Genomic DNA, 26,839 nt, shown 5'->3' on the forward strand with positions numbered 1-26,839 from the left:
GGAAAAAATATATATATATTTTATTAAGTATTTGTCTCCAAAACCAAAATGAAAAAACGATAACGATTTGTTTTTTGTTTTGTTTTTTTCAGTTTTTGATTTTGTTTTTAAATGAATAATGGAAAAAAATGTCAGGTCATCAGGACTAAGACCAGGACCAAACCAGGATTGAGACCGGGACCAGACTAGGACTGAGACCAGGACTCAGACCAGGGTTGACCTGTTTAGTCCTGGTTTAGTCCTAGTTCAGTCCTGGTTCAGTCCTGGTTTAGACCTGGTTTAGTCCTGGTGTAGTCTTATTTTAGTCCTGGTTCAGTCCTGGTTTAGTCTGTATGCAGTGCAAAAGTTCGACATTGCAGTTTAAGTCATGGAAATGGGAAACGGCCATTATCCGTTTTTTCCATTATTCATTTAAATACAAAATTGAAAACTGAAAAAAAAAAAAAAAAAAAAAAACCAAATCATTATCTGTTTTTTTTTTTTTTTTTTGGTTTTGGAGACAAATAATGAAAAAAAATGTTGTTTTTTCATTTTGTTATTTTTGGTTTTATTTTGAAAAATGAATTAACGAATGATACACAGATTTAGTTTTTAAATTAATTAATACCTAACCCTTTAAAACTCCTAACTCCTAACCCTTTAATAAAATAAGTACTAAGCCTGAATCATTCTTAATAACGTATCTGTGCATTATAAATTAAATCTTTGTTAAAGGTGCATTGCACAACTTTTCTGATGGAGGTTCCATCACCTACTCTCTGACATCTGACATCTCTATGGAGACGTTAGAGATTAAACCTAGACAAGTAATGTATAAACTAGATTATAAAGGAGGTCAGATCTGTGGAGAGTCGCCCCTATTCACAGAGAAAATTATTGCATTTTTGAGCAATAGAAACACCCATTATGAATAAAGGCTATTTAGATGTCTTTAAAGTCATACCATGGAACATAACATCTCCATGGAGACAAGTAGGTGACAGACCCTCCACCTGAAATGTTGTGCAAAGGGTAGCTAGGGTGAAGCTGTTATAAAGTGGCACCAGTGACATTTCTGCCCGTTTCTGTTCCTTTTACAGTCCATTCACGTTTTTGGACAAACCAAGACATATGGTACGTTTTGGAACATTTCTCAGAGTGCAAAAATATATTCTGTCCGCCTCTATTTTACAGGAATTCCAAAAATAAATAAATAATAATAATAATAATAAACTCATTTGTTTGTCAGCATTACTTATGCATTGGCTGAGACTTGATGCCACAAACTCACACAGCTTCAACACTTGGCTCAGGTACTTCTGAAAAGGGCAGAGTAGTGCTTGGAGCTGGCTGTCCTTTACACAGTGGCTTTGTTTTGCAGTGTATTGCTATTTAACTTTGACTAATGCATCCAGAACGAACCAAAGCTGTAAATATTTGTGTGGTTGTGGCTTGGAGTGGTCTGTGCGGTTGGTCGAAAACACTTAAAGGTCCTATTTTACACGAAATTGATTCTTGTGAGGTTTGAGCCATGTTAGAATGCTGTTACCTCATCGAAAACATACCCGGAGTTGTGTTTTGTTTCATTCACACATGTTTGAAAAACCCCTTTGTACTCTGTCTACATCTCCTAATCTCATAATCTTCTGTTCCACCTTGTGATGTCATGATAGTTTTTTCTACCTTTTATTTTTAGTTCAGTACAGCTCCTGAGATCTTCCAAATGATTCTAGTGAAGGTGTTTATTAACCGCAAGGCAGGGTGTAGTAGTTAAAAAGTGGTACAGTGACATTTCTGCCCTTTTCTTTTCCTTTTACAGTCTATTCACGTTTGCACAATACTAGAACCTTAACCAAGACATGTGGTATATTTTGGTATGTTAAAAAATATGCACTCTCAGACTATATTTTACAGCAATCCCCAAAAATAAACAAAAAAGCATTTTGTCAATATTACTTTTGCCTTTTGAGTAATATAGGACATTTGCAGTATGACATTGTAATCGCCTTACACTATTCTGACCCTGGAATGCACAGTTATCTACTCCTTTTGCAGTGTATTGCAATTGAAGTGGTACCAGTGACATTTCTGGCCATTTATTTTCATTTTACATTTCATTCACGTTTTGTACAATACTTGAACTTAAACCTAGACCTTTTGGCCCAGTTCTCAGGTTGCAAAAGCATGTTCAGCCAGCCTATATTTTAAAGGAATCCAGAAAATAAATACAAACTAATTTTTTCAGTTTTACTCATGCATTGGCTGAGACTTGAAATGGATTCATGTTAGAATGTTGTTACCTCACGGAGTTGTGGTTTGTTTCAGTCACACGTTTGAATAACCCCTTTTAGTCTGTCTACATCTCCAAAGCTCAAAATGGAAAGTAAAAAATAAATAAAGACTCATTTTGTCAATATTACTCATGCATTGGCTGAGACTTGATGTCACAAACAGTTGCAGCTTCACCACTTTGGCTCAGGTGCATCTGAACAGGGCAGAGTGGAGCTTGGAGCCTGCTGTCCTTCACTCCGCGGCTTTGGACAGTGGACGGATAAGCCGGTGGTAAACCAAGGAAATAGAAAAGGCTGTAAGTGCAGTGAGTGCTTTTCCCCGAGCAGCTTGACAGCCAGGTCCCGGTGACCGTGTTTGTGACAAGCAGGCTAGCGTTAGCGCGCCTCAGTGTGGTTTAGCTGTTGCCATGGTAACGTGCCGTACAGTAGCTCTCTCTCGGAGCAGACAGAGCCCATGTTTGCTCAGTGCAGTGCCAGAAAAACTCCATTTCACACACTTTTCTCCAAGTTTTATTTTTTTCTTTGTGGCTTGGTTCTCCAGAGGGGTGTAATTCAATTCTCTGAGAACACTTTAGGGCGGTGTGTGAAGACTCAGTTAAATCCTCCATAACACTTTTTTCACTTACTTTGTCACTGGCGATGAGTCCATACAAATCATATGCCTAGTAATTCAGCCATTTTCTCTTAGCATCTCATAAAGTCTTGTCAAAGAAATGTGCAAATGGAAAATCGTCACCAAAAGCAATCTGTCTAAATTGTCCCATTTTTTATCCTTTGGGGTTTAGTCTGAAACGATCTCAATTAACATGTCCGAAAGTCAGGGCGGCATCCAAAACACTGATGGAAGAATATTTGTAAGTATAAAAAGAGTGTGTCTATTATCCTGACAAAATGAGTGTGCAGTTCTTTTCTTAAACGACTCTTTCTTATTCAAATTCCACCATTGTACCACCTCAGCGCCGTGAAGGGAGAGCAAAGAAGCTAAAGTTAGCCAATGAATTACTCAAAGGTGAGACTTCGCGATGGGACAAAAGCTCTGAAAGGCACATTGTAACCACGTTGCTCCTTACAAAGGTTATCTCCCTTTCCTGTCCTTGGGCGCTCCCAGCCCGTCAGCAGACATTTTAAAAGCTGTTTCATTTATGTCGATATCAGTGGTGGAATGTAATCAAGTAAAAGTAGTAAAGTACAATACTGAAGTATACGTTTTAGGTATCTGAACTTTACTTCAAAAATTGTTTTGCACAAATTAATTCAAATGCAACCTGAGAGGTCAAATGAATTAAAAATTCTCAAAAGCAGTGTGCTAGCAGACGTGGAGTAGACTTATGGAGTAGTTTATGACCACATCAAAGCTGGTACTAATTTGGTGCACTTCAAAAAACAATATAAAAATCAAATCTTACAGAAATAACTAGAAGACTAGATATATTGTGTTTGCAAGTAGGCCACGACTGGCTCCTGATTCATCAGCTGATTTCACTTAGTGGAAACAGTTTGTCCTGGCAGCATTAAGATTCGTTCGCTTGATGGCAGGCGGGTACTTTTTTTTTATTTAACCAGTCGCTGCTATTTGGTTGTGACGTATGTAATGCACCAAGTCCTGTAGGAATTAGGGCAATAACGTCTTTCCCCTTGATAAAATACACCAAACATTCTATTTGTTCCAGCTTTAAATCTTCGATCTTGGGAATCATTGCCAACACAGAATGTCTGTCTTTGTCTACATCCATCTTGACCAATTTGTTTACTGTTGTGCTGTACCACAAAAGGGACCCAGTGAGACGCTTGAGTGTGACGTCATGGCTTCACAGCTCTTCGCTGATTGGCTGGTGCATGTCTCTAGATCAGGGTGTCAAACTCATTTTGGCCCGGGGCCGTATCCAACCTACTTTGATCCCAAAGGGGCCGGATCAGAAAACTCATGTCATATAAACCCCAAAATAACAATAAGTTCAAATATTGGTGCAGAGAAACACAAATCTATTACAGACATCTTTTTTAATTGATGAACTCTTTCTTATTATAATATTATAATATTATGAACAATCTGAAAGAAAAATTCAATTTCAACACAATTTCAACATGAACTTGTATGCAAATAGGAATAAGTCCATTTTTTGTTGTAAAATCCTGCACTCGGCTCCACTTTTCTCATGTTGGACATTTTTTGATGAGGGTGTCATGGTCAACAGTCAAAACGATCGTCCTTTAAAGAGCGTTTGGAAAGAGACAAGTCTTCATTTGTGCTGCTCTGGTGGGAGGGGCCACGTACAGAGATGGAGATGCTGCTGTGATAAACACCACAGAAAATTACCAATATTTTAATAGAAAATATAATTAAAATATTTTAGTAGAAAATCACCCAACGGCCACATTAAAGGTCTTGGAGGGCCGGATCTGGCCCCCGGGCCTTATGTTTGACACCTGTGCTGTAGAGTATTTTGATTCTTGACCTAGTCGCTGAAGAGAAATGAAATTGAGTGGAGGCACTAGGTGGTGCCAGCCTGGCTACACAACTACTGAACACATGCTTTTCTTTGGCGTGAAGAAAATCATGAATTTGTATTTCTGCTTGAGGGCTTAATATATGGAACAATCTGAGTGTAGAAGCCTTTAAAAAAAAAAGAGTATATAGCATTATGTTTTGAAAGATATAGAGCTCTGGAATGAATGAATTATGCATTAAGTTTTGTCTCTCATATATACAGTAACTCATAAGTGAAATTGTAAATGCAAACTTGCTGTTCATATGATGTCTTTCTTTCTTGGAATTCCGTCTTTGTTTAAAAGGGTTAGAGATTTTAAGTACTTTTTACTCCAGCCTAAACCCTGGTCATGATCCATGGGGTTGTAGTCTATGATTTGTTTTGTTTTCTTTTGTAGTCCTGCAAAATGACAGAATAATAAATAAAAAAACTACTACTACTATTACTTAAAGGTGCGCTGTGTAACTTTTCTGGTGGACGGTCAGCCAAATCCTTTTCTTCATGGAGAAGTTATTGGTTTATCTGAAACGTTTCACAGTGTGGTGTTAAACCTTTCAATCATCATGGAGACCAAACCAGACCAAATTACAAGACAGATCTGTGGACAGGTGGTTTATAGCTCAAAAATGTCTAGAAAAATACTTATTCTGACTGGCTTGGTCTGTTTTAGTCTCCATGAAGATAGAAATGTCTAATACCATACTGTAAAACATTCCAGATGAAGCAATAACATCTCCATAGAGAAACGCATATGACAGACCCTCCACTAGAAAAATTACACAACGCACCTTTAAGGTTACTTTAAAAATGGGAAAATCTGCTAATATTTGGTCTGGATAAACGGCACAAGGCTTCTCATTTTGAAGTTTGCCATCTCAGTTTTCACCTTTTTTTTTTCTCTTACAAGAGCAGAAAGCAAGGAATATTACAAAGATTATCTCCCTCTCCTGTCCTTGGCCTTTCCCAGGCAGTCAGCGAACATTCTGAAAGCTGTTTCATTTATGTCGATATAGGTTTATATATACATATATACAGTGGTTATAACCAGCCATTTTCTGATAGGCTGACCATGTGTAATTAGGATTATACTCACATTTAAATGGACTGCTTTTGTGGCGTGGAGTGAGGGCTTGCGGCTCAAAGCTGGCAAGAAGGCTGTGGTGTGGACTGGCAAAATGGGCAGAGTGCAATCCCCGAGCTTTCCAATGGGCTTTACTATGATAGAACAGTGACACGCGCTACTGCTCCATCACACCCAGCTCCCACACTGTAATAATAATACCCCATTATAACCCTTGCTAATTGGAATTGTGCTTTGTTTTTCTTTCTGTTGTCTTTTTTTTTTCCAGAGAGCTGACAGCAACAACTCATGGCAGGATCGATGTCGGATTACGAGGCTCATGGCGGTGCATAGAGAGGAGGGCTCAGTGTGGGTCTGATCTCAGCCAAAACCTGGGAAAGGACGAGAGGAAAAGCCGTGTAATGCCAGAGGAGAGCAGGAAGAGTGTAAGGCTAAGCTAGCTCAAAAAACACACGGGCAAAAAGTTTATAGTCACATTTAGACAAAGCATCTCAAGCAGGAGTGACTACAGCCCTGGGTTCAAATACAATCCAGTATCGTTTCGCGATTATTCAAACTTCTGGCCTTGTAATATGTTTTTATAGTTAGAAATTAAATAAAGGTGCACAGTGCAACTTTCCTCTAGTAGTCTAGTAGTGTCTGCCACCTCCTTGTCTCCATGGAGATGTTATTGCTTTGCCTGGAATGTTCCATGGTATCACATTATACATATCTATTTAGCATTTATTCATTACAGATGTTTCTATGGCTCAGAAATACATACATTCCTTCTGGGAATAGTGGCGACTCTCCACAGATCTGAACTGTCATGTAGTGTAGTGCTGTAAACTGCTTGTCTCCGTTATGATAGGTTTAATCTATACTATGGAACATTCTAGACAAAGCAATAACATGTATTTTTTTTTGTTTTGATTTTTATAGTTTAGTTTATTTTTCTTTGGTCTATTAAAATAATCAGTTATTATTATTGGACCCCCACTAGAAAGATACATATGTGCACCTTTAAGATGAAAAGTTGTGTTATTTCTGTTTCATGTAAATGATCTAAATTATAGTTAATCTGCTGTGATTGAGAATAGGCATTCATGTGAGGCACGTTTTGAAACACAAAACCCCAAAACTTAAAAGGTACGTTATGTAATTTTCCTGATCAAGGCTCTGCCATCTGCTTGTCTCCAGGGAAATGTTTGTTTGCCCAGAATATTCCTCATAAAAGTCATATTGCACCTTTAAGAATTTTAGGGTTTTGCAATTAGATAAACAACATGTTTGAAATAGGGCATGGAAGCCCGATCGAAGTTCAGACAGATATATAGAATTTATGTTCGGAATCGCGTCGGACTCAGACATGTGGAACTTCTTTCACCTTTTTACTTTTGCCTTTTTACTTTTAAATAACACTTCAAACTGGATTAATAGCGTTGTTTTCTAGACTGGATGTCATTATTTGCGGAGGACAATTTCTACAGATAATGTGTCTGAGATGCTGCACTTTAAATTTACCACTTTATGGGAGGTGAGGAATAAAGTCTTCTCATTATTTTCTCTATATCCTGTGTATTTTGCGTCTCTGTGTCCATTAGAGACCCCACAAACAATATCCTATGTGTGTCATTGTCGGACGCAGGCCGGGCTCGGACAGAAAAATTCGGCCCAAACCACACTCTAGTTTGAAGGCAATTAAATATTTTTTTATTTGATTTAAATCTTTACATCTATTTATATTCTACATCACATTCTTTATATACTCTGAACGATTTAAACCAAAGCATTAACATCTCCATGGAGCAGACCGTACACCAGAAAAAGTTACACTGTGCATCTTTAAAGGATAGCGTATTGACTGGTGTTAGATTTTAGTTTAATTTTATTTAACGCACACCGACACCTAACACTTTTTCTTGTAATTAAAGTAAAATTCACTGGAACAGGTTACACACTATGAAAACGTGAGCAGAGTGTAAGGCTAGCAAAAAGAAAACAAGAAAATAAAATCACTATGCAAAAAAAGTAGATCTTCCCCTTTGGACATGGCCTCTGCTGGACTCTTATAAATGCTATTGTTCCCTGCAAACCACACCAGCACTGTTTACTGTCTCCCATAAAGAAGGGCTTTATTCCAGCTCAGGGATGCATTGTGACAAGATAATTTGAATAGCGGAGGTCTTACCAGCGCGAGATAAACATTTACGGGCAGTTGACACGGAGAATAAAGAATGAATGCTGTAACCTTAGCAGAATGCAAGCAGACTTCTGAAGACCACTACCTGCCTCTACCAACTCCCATCTGCCCACACAGGAGCTGGAGAGAGGAACTACACTGTTTTACATGTATTCACTATTCAGCAGGACAGAAACAAGCCAGAATCATGTACTGTGCGGATCATTATAAAATAGCAGACTTTTCCTCTAAGGATTGAAAGCGGTACGGAGGTGGCAAAGCAGGCATGCAAACCCAAGACACACTGTTCGGAATCGTATCCTATTACTAGAAATCTGATTTGAATCCTGCATGTTGGAGCGAGCACTAGTAGCCAGCATTCTCGACGCTCCAAACAGAAAATTGCGAGCATTTCCTAAAGTTCTTTCTTAGATGTTGCATAAAAACCCGATCGCACCAAGCTTGGTTTTTAAGGATACTTTGTAAAAAATGTGAAAATCTGGCAATATTTGGTTTGCGTAAGAGGTACAAGGCTCCTCATTTTGAAGTTGTTTATCTCAATTTGTGCCATTTTTTTTTTTCTTTTACAAGAGTAAAAAAAACAACCAGCATCTTGGTCAATCTGGAACTGGTTTGTGCTCCATGTTTTGGGCAGTTAAGCATTACCAGTTGATTAAACATATTTAGACATTTAAAATAGCGTTCGTTTATCCCATGGATGTAGTGAAACTGCAGATGAGTAAATAAACCAACCAACCAGATAACTGTCTAAAAATGCCCAGACGCCTGTGTAAAGCCAGATTGGTGAAGGGGTGGCGAGGGTCCACTTTATAAAATGGTTGTGTGTTGTTTTTATGTTTTATCACAGGAGCAGACTCACAAGAGAGGACACACATGAGCTCTCAATCGATTAAACAGAAATGTGAGATGGACAGGCAGCGGAGCACTCAGCAAAGCCCACAGACTAAACTAGCAAACTCCACACAGGCTTTCACGTTTTATGGCATGTGTTGCGTGGTGCTGTTTGTACAGAATAGACTAGTACCATGTGAATCATACAAGCTACAGAGAGTCTGGTCTATTCTCTGTGCAATGTAATAATCTATAGAGTTAAAGGTATCCATGGGTTTCAAAATGATAAGAAATTAAGACAGGTGCTATACTTATATTACGCTAAATTGACTCTTGTGAGATTTAAAGGGACAGTTCAGAATTTTGAACATAGGACCTAATTTCCTAGTGAGCCAGAGTGTTGTAGACGTGTGGAGACACTTTTAAAAAATATTCCATCCAGTCCTTGTATTTGCAGAGGTCGCTGGTGCTAGGCTAGTGCATGTCAATGGCCATAGTTATCCTGCCACTAAAAACAGTCTTACCCACTCCACAAAACACCCGAAGTGGAGCTATTATTACACCAGACTGTCAATGTAAATGTCTGTGTTGATAGAATAATTTTAGAAGTTAAACCAACCTTGCATTTGAAGGATTTATGTCTGAGCAGCAGCAGCAGTGAGTTGTACTTCCTGATAAGAAAGCTTGGCAGCGGTGGACTGATATCACCTAAGTAAAATTCCGCTGCTACTGAGAAAATAGTCCCTCAACATGCGACGATTCATGCGATGCAAGGTTAGTTTTATTTCAAACATTATTCTACCAACACAGACATTTATATCAACAGTCTGGCTTAATAATAGATTTGCTTCGTGGAGTGGGTAAGACTGTTTTTAGTGGCAGGCTAACTATGGCCATTGACATGCACTAGCCTAGCACCAGCGACCCTTGCAAATACAAGGACTGGATGGAATATTTGAAAAAGTGTCTCCACACGTCTCCAACATTCTGGCTCACAAGGAAATGAGGTCCTATGGCCAAAATCCAGCCTGTTCCTTTAAGCTATATTATAAAGTTATCTACAAATTAAATCAGAAAATCAGACTGGTGAAAAAGCACAACCTTGACAGTTCCGTCTATCCATCTACAAACCTTGGATTAAATTATTATGTACATTAAAAAATAAGAACAAGTAATAATTATGTATCTATGAAAATAGCCATTAGGTCCGTAACTGTTGCTGTATTTTCATTAACCATAATCTTGAAGTGATGGTAAGCGGTATGAACACAAATATATTGTCTGTATTGCTTATATCTCCAGGCTTATTGCTTTATTCACCATTAGCTTCATGCATTTTCATTAGACGTGTGTATCTACTATTGTACAAATACCTTTAAACTCTGAGAAAGCATTAGTTTTGGGATAAATACATGTATGTACAGCAGGGGTCGCCTTAAGGCCAATTTACAGTCCAGCGTCAGAGTGTGCAGAGATTCTGCGTCGATGCGTACCCCCTACGCAGAGCCTCTGCGTCGACCGACGTGCACCTCCGAAATTTTCTAACTACATGTCAAAACAACGCAGACAGCAGGGGAAGCGACGCAGACGGTAAGAGCTGTGATTGGTCCTCCGTATCAGCGCTCTGTATACATTTCCTGTCGGCTTTTCTTTCTTTCAGTATACATTGAGAAATAATGTGTTTAATGCAGCTTTGCACATATGTGTTTACGTTTTACAGAAACGAAACTTAAAACCGCATGGCTAACTTGCATAAACAAAGCTCCTGGTACGCGGTCAGCTTCTGTCGGACTTAAAAAGGACACGACTCAGTGGAATATGAGTGTTCTTTCTGTGACAGAGGGATACTGTACTAATGGTGAGTCTGTTCTGTGCTTTTGTCGCGTTAGAGATGGTTCATGTTAAACTTTTCAGAGATTATATGTCTGCGGGTCATACACACAGACCGTATATATGAATGGACAGATATCGTCGCCCCCTAGCGTTTTGGCAGTGAATTGCTTCGCGGTGCACAGACCTCGACACAGATCCATAAATCAAAAACGACGGCGACAAGGCGACGGCGGCTTTGCGCTTTGAGACACAGAACTATACTTCAGCCTTAACTTTTTTCTCTGGGGGGCATATTATCGCTCCTGACTGTGATGGGGGACCGGGGTCAGGGCGGCCATGTAACAGAGCTATATGACCCTAGCGACGCAGATTATATTCCTTGAAAACAGCCACACTTTCTTTACATATCAGACAAACTGCACGACCCTTACACTGAACAAAAAAATAATAGGCCATCCACTGTTCTTTGAAAACTCGGCGCTCTCTGTCAAGTTTCCGTCCTTTAACACAAGCTATTTTGCTGCCCTTAACTGCACTACAGTACTCTGCACGTGCGTTGACTGTCACTGCTTGATCTCGAGTTTGTTAAGTGACGAAAATTCTGTGGCAAATTCGGCAGTAAATGTAAATATGTCATAGAATTATTTAAATATAATATAAATACTTCATATAAATATAATTTTTTAATTGAAAAAATCTACAAAATACAAGATGCAGACATGTTATTACTTGCCAAAAAGTAATTAAAAAAATAGGCCATGACAAGTTTTGACAATTGCCTCATAGGGCCAGTTTAAGTGGTGGGGGAGGAGGGGCTGGGTGGCCAGTCAAAGTTTGATGCCCCCTGATGTACACTCTTTAAAGAGCCCATATGACACTATTTTCTGATCTATATTATAATGTTGTTTCCTCATCACAAACATACTTGGAGTTGTCAAAGTTGTCAAACTCTTTGTTTGCCCGATGAAGGCCGAAGTGCCGAAACGCGTTGGCCTGATTTTAACTTTATCTGCCATGTGGTATTAAAGGCTTTTCATTATTTTGTACTTTTTGAGTGCCTCAGTATTTCCTACTTTGTATTTGAGACTGATCCCTACACTGAAGAGCACCAAAAGAACAATTCTGCATAATCCACTATAATTCTGCAATATCCAAGTAGCACTCTTGCCCCCGAAGTTTTGCATACGTGGAGGTGTGTTTTGTTTCATTCATCACACAAATCCTGCATATTTAGGCTCAGTTCTTCTCTTAAACAGAAAACGTTCTACTGTGTGATATCGTGTGGTAATACAGGAAGTGCTCCATTGTATTTTGAAACTCCAAACACCTTCACTAGAATCATTTGGATGATTTCAGCCCTTGAATTTCCCATCTCTACTGAACTAAAGGTAAAAGTATCCGTTAGCGTGAAAACTACCACTTCAAAACATTTCGAGCATTTTGGAGATGTAGACAGACACCATTCTGGGTATGTTTTTGATGAGCTTAAAACATTATAACATGGCTTAGATCTCACAAGAGTAAATTTTGCATAATATAGAGACTTTTAAAACCCTCTCTCTCTGCTGCGTGATCTCATGTGGCAATAATGGGCAAAGTAACAAGCTGCACATCTAGACTCATTCAAAATACATTTTCAAACAAGGGCCTGTTGTCTTTGTGTGGAGCTCTCTGTTCCTCTCCGCTACTGAGCCGTTGTTTCACTTGTGCCCAACGCTTTGGCATTCTGTTCATTTTCCAAGATGTTTCCAGCGTAACCAATGATTAACAATTATGCCAGTGCATCTAATTAATGCTGGCTAATTACGAGGTTGAGATGCTGACAGAGAGAGGAGGGGGAAGGGGAGGAGAGGGAGAGATTGGAGCATTACAAAAAATCAAGAAGAGGTTTTAGAAGAGAGACAGAGGGGGAGAGAGAGAGAAAGACGAGATTGCGAGTGAGTGCCTTAATTGGCATGCTTAATTTTGTCTCGAGACCCTGAGCTTATTACGTAAAATTATGAATAACTTGCGCATAAATTATAACTCTTTTTGTAATCTCTCATTTAATTTGTAAGCCATGCGGATCACGTAGGAAGGGGGGGAAAAAAAGAAAGAAAAGGATGCAAAGTTGGTTGCTTTGTTTTGTGATATGGATTATGTTCATGTAATGCAAGGTCTCCAGAGTGTCAGGGAACTTGAGCCATAATTATAGCCATAAAGCACCCATGGTTTTTAATTTTGAACTCATTTGCAATGTGTTGTGTGTGCAATGGTAACAGCAGTTTAAAAGGCCCATATTACGCCATTTGTTATAATGTTTTTCCTCATGACAAACATGTCCGGAGTTGTGTTTTGTTCAATTCACACATGTTTTCACAACACAAACCCTGTACATTTAAGATAGAGTTCTTCTCTCAAACAGAAAACACTCTGTTCCACCTTGTGATGTCTTGTGGAAATATAGAAAGTGCTCCACTGTGTGATCATTTCAGCCCTGGAATTGCCAGTCTGTACCGAACTAAAAGTAAAAGGTATCTGTTGAAACTACCACTACATCACATTACAAGGTGGAACAGAACATTTTGAGCTTTGAAGCTGTAGACATGTAAAGTCCCACGGTTTGATGTTATTATTAAAATATAAATTAAAAGCAGAATTAGATTAAAATGTCTAACTTGAAATCAAGGGGAGAGCCACAGCAGCACCAATAAAGAAAACACAGAATAAAAATATACAAAGGATTTTTTAAAAATGAATTAAAAGTTTAAAAAGGATCCTGGATAAAAAAACAGTTTAGAACAGGGTTAAAACACTAGGTGGGCTAGGTTAAAATGAGGGACAGTTTGTAGCACAATGTAGAGGGGTTCGATCATTGGTCAATGAATCCCTGTCCCACGGTCACTGCAGACAAAAGCAGACTGGCAGCAGAACCCACACACAACAGATAGATATTCCAACAGTTTCAGTTTGGGGCAAAGGCAGAGCTCCTCACTCCACCGTTGCGTGGACTCAGCGTCATGGTGCCCTTCTTTGGTTGCTACCGGCCCTCGTCCTAACATTCTGGCCCCTCGGTGTCATTGTCATGCCGCTACCACCACCACAGCGTCCTGGACAAAGAAAATATCCTGGCAGCGCCCGGCACAACACACACCACTAGTGGAGCACCACTAACAAGTGTAAAACACTTACAGGCAAGGCCGGAGCCTCTCCGTTGCTCCGGTGTCGTGGTGCTCCGATCCGGCCCGTGATCGGACTTATGGTGGTGGCTCCTCTGCAGCAGCATGTCCTCAACTCTGGGCCCACTCTCTTTTGTCACTCCCTCATTCTCCTGTTTATTTCCGTCCTTAGCCACCCTGCTTCAGGTGTGTTAATTGCTCCAGTCGAAAAGAGTCTTGTGGATTGGGGTTATCAGTCGGTACTGATAAAGGCTTTAAAAAATGCAATAAGACTCCACAGCAAAAAAAATGAATAAAAACAGCAAATAAAAACACACACAAATAATAAAACAAGCCTCACCATCACACTGAGACATATCACAGACAGACTCATAATAAATGGTTACTCAAACGTGTGAATGAAACAAAATGTGACTGTATGTTTTTGATGAGGTAACAACATTATATAATGAATTAAAGCTCACAACAGTCAATCTTACATAATATAGGACCTTTAACACATACCAAACGCCCCCAGCAAGTCTCAGAAATCACTTTTAATCTATGTATCAAATAAACGTAAAATTAAATTCTATATTGTATAGATTTTTCCTCTCGTCTACAATCCTCAGAGAGCCCAATCTCCAAGCTGTTGTTTATTAAACTTCTGTGTTTGTAGCTTAGCCTTGTACGTGTCAAGAACATAATCCATAAAAACTAGTTACTACAGTAATTAGTGTTTCTGTTAATGGTCTTAATTAGTCTATTGATGTTATTTGGGCTAAATTGCCACCTCAAAATGAACCTCTTTGAATTGTTCATTTGATTTAAAAATGGTTTCAGACAAACTGTTTTTCGCTCTTGGTACATTTCGTGTTAGTTTCTGGTTTGAGCGGAGTAGTTGGAGCAGGGTAATATAGGTTTGCTTGCTATTTGGCATTGATTTTGGCAAAATAGTACACATACTTTGAAGTGTTATTTTCGTTTGCCTTTGTATTGGCTCGCAAAACCACAATGAAATATATAGAGTGACTTCTACCTTTAAAAAAAGTAAAGTGAGTCTGTTCTGCTTTGTGAGTAGATGAGACCAGCTATGAAATTGTACACCATCCAAGGAGAAGTGATAAGAAGATCACAAGAACAAGTTTTATGTTTACTTTAATTTGTCTTACATTTGACCCATTCTTCAATGATACTGGGGTAATCCATCAGGAGAAGTGTTCACCCTAGTGCTTCGATCGGGGATTTTGAGCCTTTGAGCCTGTAGCACTTTACTTTTGGTCAACATTTAAGGTTGATGGGAAAAAGGGGAAACCCAATAAGACGGGTACAAAAAAAATGAGACAGACCAATATATCAGGTTGATATTTGGACTTTTTAGCTTAACAGCTTTAAATTGCCAACACAGGCTGACATTTTATTTTGGTTGATCTGCTGTATAAAAATACACACAAAGCTTTATTTTAACACTTTAATATGAAGAGATAACTGCACTAAATGTGACTATACTGCTCTCTTAAAGGTTTGTGGTTAATTAACTCATATCGGCCCAAAAATATCAGCAGAGATTATCGGCCATCGGTTGCTCTCAATTCTAAACGCATCGGTAACGACATAGGCCATGAAAAAACCCTCAAAAAATTAAAAAGGAACTCAAGAGTCAAACCTGAGACCTTAAAGGGACAGTCCGGAATTTTGAACATAGGACCTCATTTCCAGAGTGTTGGAGACGTGTAGAGACACTTTTTGAAATATTCCATCCAGTCCTTGTATTTGCAGAGGTCGCTGGTGCTAGGCTAGTGCATGTCAATGGCCATAGTTATCCTGACCACTAAAAACAGTCTTACCCACTCCACAAAACACCCAAAGCAAATCTATTATTACACCAGACTGTCAATATAAATGTCTGTGTCAATAGAATAATTTTAGGGGTGTCAAATTGCGATTAATTAATTACAGTCATATTTAGCACATTATGTTTTTTAATCACGTTAATCTAATTTTTAATCTCTAACATTACTGTTTCTGTATGTGAGTTGCCTTATTATAAAATCAGTTTTTATGTGTTGGTAGGACACAGTTCCACACTGTGCAGTCCTGCTCTGCTCGCTCCAGCAAAGAATTGTAGCCTAATTTTCATTCCCGTTCTCGCCGCATCTGCGATAAACCTGCAGACGTCTGATCTCTGAAAACATCTAGACACACACAGAACAGACTCACTATCACCATCAACATCCCTCTGTTACAGAGAGAACATCTATAACCCACTGAGTTGTGTTCTTTAGTAGAAGCTGAACCGCATCAACGCACAAGAGCGTTTTTTTTTTATTTTTTTTTTTTCCTCATCTTATTTTATGCAAATTAGCTATGCGGTTTTAAGTTTCAATTTCTGTGAGACTTGCACAAAGCTGCATTAAACACATTATAATCTCAAATGGGCTGATGTGGCTCTATATGTTGTAAAGTTGAGTTTATTTATGCAGATTAGCAATAGTAATAATGATGATACTTATATAAAAACATTAATGATAATATGAAAATAATGTAATAATGAATTCAAATGAAAATACCTCAATCTTTTAGGTGAGATTAAAAAAGAGATTAATTAGATTAATTAATTACAGATCATAATTAATTAATCTCAACATTTTTTTAATAGCTTGACAGCACTAATTTTAGAAGTAAAATCAACCTTGCATTTGAAGGATTTATGTCTGGGCAGAAGGAGTGAGTTGTACTTCCTGATAGAAAGCTTGGCAGGGGCAGACTGATATCACGTACCTTACCAGCAAAGTAAAATTCTGCTGCTGCTGAGAAAATAGTCCCTCAACATGCAAGGTTAGTTTTTTTTTAAACATTATTCTATTGACACAGACATTCACATTGACAGTCTGGTGTAATAATAGATTTTCTTTGGGTGTTTTGTAGAGTGGATAAGACTGTTTTTAGTGGCAGGCTAACTATGGCCATTGACATGCACTAGCCTAGCACCAGCGACCTCTGCAAATACAAGGACTGGATGGAATATTTTTTAAAAACTGTCTCCACACGTCTCCAACACTCTGGCTCACTAAGAAATGAGGTCCTATGTCCAAAATTCCAGACTGTCCCTTTAATGTAGTGTAGGGAGTACAAGCCACTACACCACCGTGCATGTCCAGGTATGATGCCAATTAAAGTAGCAAGTTTTGATTTCAAGTCTCCATAATCCACATTTACATTTACATAACATTAATTTACTCATTTATATATATTACTGTATGGATGTTTTTGTAATCAGAACAATCCAACCGCAATTTCCAGTGTGCTCCTTCCCTGACTTGAGCTTCATTTCAGGGGGGAAAATCGTCAAGAAAAACGACCTCTCTGTGGCCCATAATGAGGCTCCACGAAGGACTCATTAGCATAGTCAGTGTGTGCATCCCTACAGTATACAACGCCACAGCTTTATGTCCTGTGTGGCACTTTTATTCCTGCAACACATTCATATAGAACCCCCATAATAACGTCCGGGAAAAAAAAAAAAAACACATCATATATTAAGGAGACGTGCTTTTACCTTCCATTCAAATGAGCACTTGTGAAGAAAAATAGCGAGAATTTCTTTTAGAAGAGTAATTATATTCATACCGCCTGATTCCGAGAGTATGAATTTGTTGTTTTTGTTGGAGCAGAGGTAGGAGGCAGGAAGCGAGGCTAGGAGCTGTGGCTAGGGTCCTCTTTGGTGTGCTGGAGTGTATTAAAGTAAATGATTGACAATGAAGGGAAAGCACAAGACGCCGGAGGCAAATTATCATCTGTCTGTCAGTGTGACTTTCAAAAGGCTTTATTTGTCATGTGAGGGAGCGCCTGGACGTACAACCAGTGTTTAGACTCTACCGGGAGGACAGACTCTCGCTACAGAAGAGAGGAAAAAGAGGGGGGGAGAATTACTCTACTTAACGTGCCAAAGAAGTGAAAGTAAGCAATGGATGAAGTTGTTTTCTTTTATTTGCTAGAAATTACTTTTGAATGTTGGTTGTCAAGGTTCAATATACTGCTATTACTTTTGCCACTGCTACGGATGCTAGTGTAACGATTGAAACTACATTGCTATGACTAATCTTGGGTTTTATTTGAAGACTTGTCCAAAGAACGCAGTGCCAACACAAACTGTTTCTGGATCCAACCGCTACCTTTTAATGTAATAGGAACAAATGTCTGCACCATAAAAAACTACTGCTACATTTACTCTTACAACTATAACAGGGTGCCAGTGGAATCCGTGTATCGTTTGTTCATTCGCTTTTCAATATAAAACCAAAAATAAGAAAACGAAAAAACAACAACAATTTTCTTCATTATTTGGCTCCAAAACCAAAATGAAAAAAATGGATAATGATTTGTTTCCCATTTCTGTGACTTAAAACTGCGATGCTGGACTTTTGCGATGCATACGGACTGAACCAGGACTAAAACAGGACTAAGCTGGTCTCAGTCCTGGTCTGGTCCCAGTCTCAGTCCCGGTCTCAGTCCTGATCTGTCCCCCGTCTCAGTCCCAGTCTGGTCCCAGTCTCAGTCCCGGTCTCAGTCCCGGTCTGGTCTTGGTCTGGTCCTGGTCTGGTCCAAGTTTCAGTCTTGGGCTGATCCTGGTCTCAGTCCTGGTCTCAGTCCCAGTCTGGTCCCGGTCTCAGTCCTGGTCTCAGTCCTGGTCTTGTCCCGGTCTCAGTCTCAGTCTGGTCCCGGTCTGGTGCCGGTCTCAGTCCTGGTCTCAGTCCCGATCTCAGTCCCGGTCTGGTCCCGGTCTGGTGCCGGTCTCAGTCCCGGTCTCAGTCCCGGTCTCAGTCCCGCTCTGGTCCCGATCTGGTCCTGGTCTCAGTCCTGGTCATCCAATAGTCTACGCAGGAGCACCTCTGGGCCCATCCCAACACTCACTCCTGGTTCAGTCCTGCTTTAGATCTGGTTTAGACCTGGTTTAATCCTGCTTTAGTCCTGGTTCAGTCCGTATGCAGCGCAAAAATGTGGCATCGCAGTTTAAGTCACTGAAGTGGGAAACGTCCATTATTTGTTTGTTTTTTCCATTATTCATTTAAACACAAAATCCAAAACATACATCACAACCAAATAGCAGCGATTGGTTAAATGAAAAAAAAAAAAAAAAAAAAATACCCGCCTACGGTCGAGAGAATGAAATCTAACACTGTGGTCAGACAGTTTCTACAAAGTGAAACCGGCTGATGAATTAGGCTACCAGGCTGTTATCCCTATGTATAAAAAAATATAGCGAGATGTCAGTGTGGATTTAACAAACAAAACAAAAAAAACCAAAAAAAATACATTACAGTTACTAATGGGTTTCACTGGCTTAGCTGTGATATTTTGAAGGTCTTGACCAATGGAAAGATCAAATTGCTTATTTTGAACTGTTAATTGTAATGGGGAACAGTCCTAATTTTTCCTAACACAAAACTCTACTGTGATGTAACTGATACGTACGTGGTGTTATGACAGCACTGCTCTCTTGCCACCCAAGGTCAATATGTGTTAATGGTTAATTAATATTTTATAGTAAACTATCCAGGTATTTGGTTACTATCCGCCACTGTCCAGGGGCATTAGCACAAAGTAAAGGCATAAAGCAGGCTCCTGTCCTGCCTGTCAATACACTGTTGAACATGAGAGGGATGTGTCTCCCACTGTCAAAGCAGCTATTTGTGCTTGAGAAGTTGAATTCGATAGTTCGGCCCGGCACAGACCGCAGCAGAGTGGATTCCCATCTATTTTCTACATTAAAGTCCTTACCCTTTTAGTGTCAAGGTAGCAGGCATTAGCTCTGATGGGAGAACTTAAATAGCAAATCAATACGAGGGCATTTTTATTCCTGAAGTTGCATCTTGGTCAATATCCGCCATCGCTCATCCTCACCTCCATCTTTCCTAAGTAGCGTTAGCCTAGCATTTACCCTGCGCTGTGTTAACATAAAGTCAAAAAAAGATCTCAAATTATACTTCGCATTTATCACTACAAAAGACAGACATTTCATATATAGATACAAAAATGAAAATGCGAGGATTTCACACACTTTTTTCCCCCAACACTGTCCTTACTTAAAAGCCCATTAAGTTGTCGAGAGCAGCAAATTGTACAAATGTATATGTGTGTGTGCAGAAACGCATATAAAACCGCTTCCTTTCATGGACTTGACATTTTCTTAACAGCAGCTTAGGACTTATTTCTTTCTGAGTTGGGTGAAAAACTCAACTTTAGGCGTTTAGTTGCTGGCGTCAGACAAAGCTAAATGTCCAGTTAATTAGTTTCTGGGACAGGAAGAGGATATCTGCAAATGGGAAGTGGAATATGTCAGGTTTTCAAATTCATACCCATGGGGGGTGGAAGATGTAGCCGTCAAAGCTCAACGGATGAAAAATCCTTCTAATGTCATCCCTCTTTTAAAGGTGCATTGTGTAACTTTTCTGGTGAAGGATGCGTCAAATGCTTTCATCTGTGGAGATGTTATTGCTTTGTCAGGAATATTTCACAGTATGGTTTTAAAGCAGGGGTGTTAAACTCAAATTCACAGAGGGCCAAACTTCAAAACTGGGACTAAGTCATGTGCCAAACTAAATATTTATTGAAAAATTTCAACAACATCTGCATGTTTTCTCCTCTTTCAAGTAATGTAAGACCTGTTCTTATTAAAATAAATGTTTAATAATAGTTTTGCTTAAACATCGAATCCAGAACAAGCAAAATATAAAATAATAACACATTTTTAAGTGGTAAGGACAAAATTTTGTTTGTCGACTGGACAAAAGTTAGTTTGGTTGAAGACGTTTTGCAGCTCATCCAAGCTGCTTCTTCAGTTCTGGTCAGACGCTGGTGGACACTTTCTTATATCTGTCTGCAGGGAGGAGCTAACTAACTGAAACTAACACACCTAATTGTTTACAGTTTCTGTTTGTTAGTTAAGCCTATTGACCTGTGCAGGGTGTGGGGTCTAATTAACATAACAATTCATGGCCATAATGGAGCTTCCACACCTCTGGACCTGACCTGGCTACACCTGTTGTTCTCTTGTTTGTTTTGATTTAGGTTTGAGGATGGAGTTGTAAATAGGAGACAGATGGTGTCTGAGGCCTCCGTTTCTGTTTAGAGAAGGATTCTCTTTCTTAACAAAAATGGATTCTTTCACTCCCCTCTTAAACCAATTCTTTTCTCTGGCTAAAATCTGTTCCTCGCCGTCCTCAAATGAGTGGCCCGTGGCTTTTAAGTGGAGATGTACAGCAGACTGAGGTCCACTGCTGCTCTCTCGTCTGTGTTGGTACATCCTCTTGTGAAGTAGCTGTTTAGTTTCTCCAATGTAGCGTTCACTGCAGTCTTCACTGCGCTGAATGCAGTAGACCACATTGCTTTGTTTGCAGCTCTGTGTTTTGTCCTTTGGGTGGACCTGTTTCTGTCTTAGAGTGTTCGTAGGTTTGAAATAGACCGGGATCTCATGTTGTCTGAAGATCCTCTGTAGTTTTTCAGAAACACCAGCCGTGTGAGGAATAGTTACCCCCTTTCTCCTGGGTTCTGATTCTCTGTTGTCCTGTTTTTTAGTTCTCTTGGTTTTGTTGAAGGCCCATTTTGGATATCTGCAAACGGAGAGGGCTTTCTGCACATGATGTTCTTCTTTCTCCTTTCCCTCTGTGCTTGTAGGCACCACTTGAGCCCTGTGTTGTAGTGTCCGAATAACTCCAAGTTTGTGCTGCAGTGGGTGATGAGAATCAAAAAGCAGGTACTGGTCTGCGTGTGTGGGCTTCCTGAAGACCTCAACCTGGAGTAGCCGGACTTCTCCTATCGTTACTGCACAATCTAAGAAAGCCTCACCATGGATTCTACCTGGACGACTGAGGGATTCTTCACACAACACATTTTTAAATAAATAATGTCTCTATAGCCTGTCTGTAGCCGCCGGGCCAGCTCTAATATATATTTGATAGGATCTCACGGGTCAAATATAATTATATCATGGGCCAAATTTGGCTTGAGTTTGACATGTCTGTTTTAAAGCTTTTTTTTTTTTTTCATGTAGACGAGAATAGGTTATGGGTCAGATCTGTGGAGAGGTGGCCGCTCTCACAGTCATAATGTCTGTTTTTCTGAGTATTGCTGAGCTATAAAACCACTTATAGTTGAAAAACAGCAAGGCAGAGCTGTTTAATGTCAGACTGTGGGACATTTCAGGCAGAGCAATGACATATCCAAAAAGTTACATAGTGCACCTTTAAGACCTCACATTACAGCTGCAGTCACGAACTCCCTGGTTTTATCTTCGGCAATAAGTAGTGCTGCTTGCGATCACGGAGGTACTATACGTTTTGTTTATTGTGCATGATGTAATGGCCATATCCAGTGTTGTAAACATTAAAAGGGAATAGCTCAGTGGATACAGTTATGGAAGTCAATAGGCGCGCAATAACATAAATCAGTGAGAGACAACGGCCCAAAGCAGCAGCGATGTTGAACTAAATTAGGCATGTAACAATTACACTGGTGCTCTTTTCCCTCACGTGACCTTTGATTAAGGTGCTGTCGGACCAGGTTAGAGCCCTCATGCATGGCGCCTGTGATTGTTCCAACAGGGCAATTTATGGCCCCACAGTGGATACATGCTCCTACGTCTGTAACACTGAGTTTCAAGACATTTCAATCTTAGTGTTGCAAATGGGACGGGCTAAAACATGAAGGCAGGGGCGACACCACGGGAGGGTTTGAGGGGGCTCTAACATTCCCTAGAATATGTTTTAGTTTAGTTTATTTAATTTATTTTTCAGGGAAAAAGGAAAAGGAGCATTAATCAAAGAGACACTGAAGAGATGCTTTGTACCAGGCTACCACCTGCAGTCCCTGAGACATAGAATACAACAATAGCGTGAACAATGCAATCTATATATGTACACACTTATAAAAAGTACATTAAAAATCTCTATCCTAATTCCACCCTAACCTCTTTGTGGCAAATGCATCCCAAAGCTCCCCCAGAGATTCTTTTCCCATTTTCATTGGACATTCGGTCTCAACTAACAATGTTCAAATAGCAACCACAGAGTTCAAAATGAGACTACAATAAAACAATAATTCTATATTAGATTTTATAAATCACTACTGGGCTCTAACTACATTTTAACTTGTTTAAAACATCAAAGCAAACGTTATAGGGCAAGGAGGTGCACTCCCATAAAAGGCTCTAAATTAGCATGTTAAGTGTGCACCCCCACAGCGCCCCCATAGCTCCTCCAACCAAAAACTGCATGTAGGTGAGTCCAAGATTTTGTACTTTCAAGTATTGCATTCACCCTGGCAACCATTAAAGGGACAGGCTGAAATGTTGGACATAAGACCTCATCTCCTAGTGAGCCAGAGTGTTGGAGACGTGTGGAGACACTTTTTAAAATATTCCATCCAGTCCTTGTATTTGCAGAGGTCACTGGTGCTAGGCTAGTGCATGTCAATGGCCATAGTTATCCTGCCACTAAAAACAGTCTTACCCACTTCACAAAACACCCGAAACAAACGTATTATTACACCAGACTGCCCATGTAAATGTCTGTGTCGACAGAATAACTTTAAAAGTAAAATCAACCTTGCATTTGAAGGATTTATGTCTGAGCAGCAGCAGTGAGTTGTACTTCCTGATAGAAAGCTTGGCAGTGATGGACTGATGTCACTTAGCACCTATCTTACCAGCAAAGTAAAATTCTGCTGCTGTTGAGAAAATAGTGCCTCAACATGCAATGATTCATGCGATGCAAGGTTAGTTTTTTTTCAAACATTTCAACACAGACATTCACACCGACAGTCTGGTGTAATAATTGTTTTGCTTCGGTCATATCAGTTCGCCGCTGCCAAGCTTTCTAATAATACAAGGCCTGGATGGAGTATTTTTAAAAACTGTCTCCACACATCTCCAACACTCTGGCTAACTAGGAAATGACATCCTATGTCCAAAATACTGTCTGACTGTCCCTTTAACCATCTACTCTAAAATGTACAGGTATTTGAACAATGTAAACAATGTATCTTTGCTTGTAGTTTGGTCTTATTCAAAAAGGCAATTTATGCGGCAAAGTATGAGAGCACAAATTATTTTACAACCACGTCTAATATTACCACTGTATAATGACTCCTACTACTATAGCGGCTATTGCTAATAACAGTGTAGGTACTTCATATTTGTTATTGACACCAACATTTCCATCCTTAAGGTAAGTTTCTATTAGCCTGATTCATCAGCCAGTTTCACTTCGTGGAAACCGTCTGATCTCAAAGCTTTAGAATTTGTTCGCTCGACGGTAGGCAGGAACTTTTTTTTATTTAACCAGTCGCTGCTCTTTGGTCATGACATATGTAATGCGCTGCTAACAGGGCTAACTGGTATATTAAGCTTTTCCCAAATCCCATAGAAAGAAGGGCAATAACGTCTTTCCCCTTGATAAAATTCACCAAACATTCTCTTTGTTCTGGCTTTAAATCCTCGATCTCGGGAATCGTTGCGAACACAGAATGTACGGCTCTTCGCTGACTGGCTGATGCCTTCACTTGCACTTCCGCGGTTTTTGCAAACTGTTTAGTGTATTCCGATTCTTGACCTTGTCGCTGGAGAGGGACACTTAGACACTTATCTCAGTGCTTATCTAAAGCTGATACCTATAGGTGAACTGTGACTGCCCTATTCCTTTTATTGTATCCTTTTTTGTTTTTACTTTACATATAAAACTCAGAAAACCCTGTAAAACTAAAATAATAGTGTACCTATTTGCTTTTTTACTTACTTTAAAATCCTCCTTTGGTCCAAGTTTAAACTGCTGCACAAATGAGCTCACACTGCGCTGTGAATGTGGCCAAGGGGAGACTCTAAATAATGCGAGCTGTAACATCTTTCATGTGGTGACCCTCTGTGCGAGACTTCTCCTCAATATTTTAATGAAGTCAGATCCTAAACCTTTTTACAAGCCTCTCCATCCACATTTTACCTCCCAGCTCGGCCTAAAAAGATCACAAATTACACCATATCAAAGCAAATAAAACAAATGGCGTCTTCCTTTACAGTAATGCCGCCCAGTGTTTACAAGGATCATTATAGCAACTTTGGAAAATCTTATGCAGAAATATGAGGCAGATAAAATACCTTGTGAAGGGAATCCAGACCAACTGACCTTGCCATTTTGAGCCCAGTCAGCAACCCATAAAGAAAAAGTTACGGAGCTTGCAGGGACGATCTGTATTAGCCAAATGATATTGCAGCCTTTTCATACTGCAAGTGTAAAAATAGGTTAAATTTTGTAGGAATTTTATCAAGCACACATTTGGATTTGCACCAGAAATGTTGAGTTTAAAGCCGATTTTTATGAGAGTGCTGGCGTGTGAGGATAGTAAGCTTTTTCAGTCCAAGGATGAAATGAACATAAGCCTGATTAGGCACTGATTAATGGGGCGGTATAACAGGTATGAGCTTCCCTTGCTTTACTATGCGGATACATCAGCGAGTGATTAAAGGCACAATTAAAAGCACTGACACGTGAATGATTTGGAATGAAACCTGTGAAAATGAATGTTGTCACACAGCCTAGGCAGCGACTGTTTAGATTAACTATTACATGTGTATAATGTGTTCAACGCTTGGGGCTCATTGTTGTTCAAAGAAATTACACTTTACATAAATAATCAAAATATTTTAAGATAACAAGGTAAAATAATAAGAGATTGCTGTAAGATTGCTTTAGCTGTAATCATGTTGTTAAAAGTTAAAATTTAATGAATTACCTGCATCATTATTTCCACCATAACTGCCATATGAGCTGTGTGGCCCGTATCCTTGACCCTACCTGCTCTTCTCAGAAGTTAAATAAGATTCAGCAGGGTTAGAACCTGGATGGAAAACCATTGGGAAAACCTGATGTCGCAATGAGGCAGCAGTGGCTCTAGTGAAAACTGGTGTGTCCTTAGGCAAGACACTTCACCCATATTGCCTGACCATAGAGCATTGAATTAGACCATCGAGAGTGAAAAATCTATCCAGACTGACGCCACCTAGTGCCTCCGCTCAATTTCATTTCTCTCCAGTGACTAGGTCAGGAATCAGAATACACTAGAGAACCTCGGAAATTGTAGACCGCGCACCGGCCAATCAGAGAAGAGCTGTGAAGCCATGACTGGGTCCCTTTTGTGATACAGCACAACAGTACACAAAGCGGTCGAGATGGATGTAGACGGAGCCATACATTCTGTGTTGGCAACGATTCCTGAGGTTTTAAAGCCAGAAAAAAGAGAATGTTTGGTGAATTTTATCAAGGGGAAAGACATTATTGCCCTTCTTCTTACGGGATTTGGCGCGTTACATACGCCATGACCAAATAGTAGCGACTGGTCATATAAAAAAAGTGTCTGCCTACTGTCGGGAAACGAACCCTAATGTTCAGGTTAGACATTTTTTACGAGGTGAAACCGGCTGATGAATCAGGCTATGGAAAACCTCCATTCAAACTTGAGTTGATCCTACCAGTTGCTGATGTCTTTTACGTGTCTCTCAAATGTAGAAGACATCTCTTCTTGTATCATTTACAAAATATATAACTTATTTTATGCGAACGGAGCGTGTCTCTCCGACTGGTTAATCTGCCTTTCAGTCAAGCGCTCTGAAATCTGGAAGAGAGGATACAGCTCCAGATCCACTCGCCTTTTGGAAAGTTTTGCCAAAGTGTGTGGTTCTTGCCAGAGGGGGATGGCACAGATCAGCAGCCTTGCTTCTGCCAGGGCAGATGTGGCTACAATAATATCTAAACGCCACCAAATGAGTAACGTACTGCAAAGTGTTTTGGGGGTCTTTAGAGGTGCTATGCAAATCCTGTTACTTTTATGTAGAATTTAACACTGTCATGTTAACCTATTGTTTATAACTGAACAAATTATTGTTGTCATGCTATACACAATTATCTTTTGTATGTTTCTATTGTCATGTCAATGTAAAATGATAATAAAATCATAGCATCTCAAAG

This window comes from Boleophthalmus pectinirostris, unplaced genomic scaffold (assembly GCF_026225935.1).
Source record: "Boleophthalmus pectinirostris isolate CB_2022bp ecotype Guang Dong unplaced genomic scaffold, ASM2622593v1 HiC_scaffold_23, whole genome shotgun sequence".
Classification (NCBI taxonomy): domain Eukaryota; kingdom Metazoa; phylum Chordata; class Actinopteri; order Gobiiformes; family Gobiidae; genus Boleophthalmus; species Boleophthalmus pectinirostris.